The 2,122-nt window shown below is 44.6% G+C and overlaps 1 long non-coding RNA gene across 1 annotated transcript in view; it reads right to left on the reverse strand.

The window, feature by feature from the left end:
• LOC108448044 overlaps nucleotides 1-384 on the reverse strand; it is a 3,403-nt gene extending 3,019 nt beyond the window's left edge. The window contains exon 1 of the long non-coding RNA XR_001863829.1: nucleotides 104-384. This is a non-coding gene — a long non-coding RNA (uncharacterized LOC108448044). The remainder of the gene's footprint in view (nucleotides 1-103) is intronic.
• Between the last annotated feature and the right edge of the window lie 1,738 nt (nucleotides 385-2,122).

Raw genomic sequence — 2,122 nt, forward strand, 5'->3', positions numbered from 1 at the left:
GGGCGGGGCCCCCCCGCTGCCCCGGCGGGGCTCACCTGCCGGCTCCTGGGTTCGCCTCTTTTCTGGAGAAAAACAGCATCCCCCAGTCTGGAGCGCTCCGCACCTGGGGGACGGAGCGGGGCAGTGGCGACCGAGACCCTTCTAAGAAGGCGCTTCTCAGAGTGAGGAGCGGGAGTCGTGCCCAAAAGTGCCCCGAAAGTTGTAAGAGGGGAGGGAGGATCACGTCGCCTGGTAAAGCCGGGGCACCATTTATCTGAGCTCTTCCCGGGGATGTCTGCTTGTCTCCATCAGGCACGAGCACTGACAAAACAAACAAAAAAGCAACTGTTAGATTTGTCACAGAAAGCCGGGCACTTTTCTTTTTTTTTTTTTTTTTCCCCTTTCTTCTCTTCTCTTCTCTTTTTTTTTTTTCTTTTTTTTTTTTTCCCACGGGGTCAGCTCCTGTTGCTGTGTTTCGTCCTGCACAACTCTCCGAACAGAGCAGGCTTTGGAAAGACCTTTGTGAGACCGCTTTCCCGAGCCAGAGAGGCTGAATCGCCTCCCCTCTCCTTCCAATTCACCTGCTTTTCACGCCAACAGAAACGCCCTTCCAGCTCCAGCACGGGGCGGTCATTTCCCAGCCAGGCTTTTGAACACTAAATTGCAAACTCCGTTGCACCAATCGCATCTGGGTCTGTCTCCGAGAATTCAATAAACAAGCTGTATTAACTCCAACCAGAATTTATCTCGTAGACTGATGGAATTCGTCTTTTTTTTTTTTCCTTTTGCTTCTTCTGCTTCTTTTTCCCCCAAGGCCTCATATTCACCACTCAAAATTTAGCAGCCTGCCTTTGATAAATTACTCAAAGTAATCCCTGCAACAGCTAAGTCTGACTGGTTGACGTTGCGTTAGAAGTCTTCATAGCGGTATCTGTCTATAAAATATTCACTTGCGGACTACAAAGGGTGGATCATTTTTAATGACAAGATTCAGAACTGGAGGATGAAGGGAAAAGATTAATATCCGTGAATTCAAATAATTTAATTTCAAATACTGAACTTAGAACATTATATCCCACTAGTTTAAACACTGATGCAGATAAAATACCAGATTCTCAGATGAATGAAGCGGCCGGAAGAATAGAGTTGTGGGGAATGTTGGAAATGAACATTAATACAAACTTTACAGGAACTTTTTTTTTAAAATTCTACACCTTTCTACGTTCTGTGTTCTGGGATAATCAGTATTCTAGCAGGGCAAAATGTGCATGATATTACATGTACACGTATGTATATCTATATACTCAGGGAGAGAGATTTTATTTTCTCTAGAGATAGGCGGAGAAATCTATTTAGATGGCAGATTTTAATTTCAATGGGTAATGTGAGCTTGTGCAATCAAAGTTATCAATTTCTGTCCTTTTTGTTTAGATTTCTTAGTTAAATGTGTTTGTTATATCTACCCCGAGGAGAAGCAACTTGAAAGTGTAGCTTTTGAGTCATCTTATAAATACATCCCTGAGGCTGCAGTTCTTGCCGCTTTAAGCAGTTTTCATTAAAGCAGCCAGCTGCCTCTTTGTGTAGACTGGATTTTTTTAAAGCAATCACTTGTGAAGCCCCGGCCTCAGTTTTGTCTCTCCGCAGGCCCTTAAAGTTGAAGTTTCATTCATGTCTTGGGTCTCTCCGCCGAATCAGACTCCTCGGAGCAGCACTGGAAAGAGCCACACGAAAGCACAGGCTTGAATACCTCATAGAGAAAGGTTAAAAAGGAAGCAGAGATCAAAACAATCCCATCTCACAAAAGGTGCATTAAATGCGCCCCAGCAATAAGCACAAATCTTCCAAGTTGGCCTTTAAAGCGAGCACCAGGAGTCTCACGTTTATTGCACCCAGCAATTCTCTGAGCGACTCTCCGCGTCTTTGCACTCCTGCCGCATTTCCTCCTAAAACAACATCTAATGGGTAGATAATAGACACGCGGAAAGGAGGCGCGGGGATTTCTCCCCCTCCTCCTTTCCTTTTAGCTGCGTGAGTCTATCTCAAGGTTTGGAGAGCAGAGTTTAAAAAAAAAAAAAAGCTTTTCACATCAAAACACAACAGGCATATGCAAATATATATTCCCCACCCTAGAGCCGCACGCATC

This window comes from Corvus brachyrhynchos, unplaced genomic scaffold (genome assembly GCF_000691975.1).
Source record: "Corvus brachyrhynchos isolate BGI_N302 unplaced genomic scaffold, ASM69197v1 scaffold14, whole genome shotgun sequence".
In the NCBI taxonomy this organism is placed as follows: Eukaryota; Metazoa; Chordata; class Aves; order Passeriformes; family Corvidae; genus Corvus; species Corvus brachyrhynchos.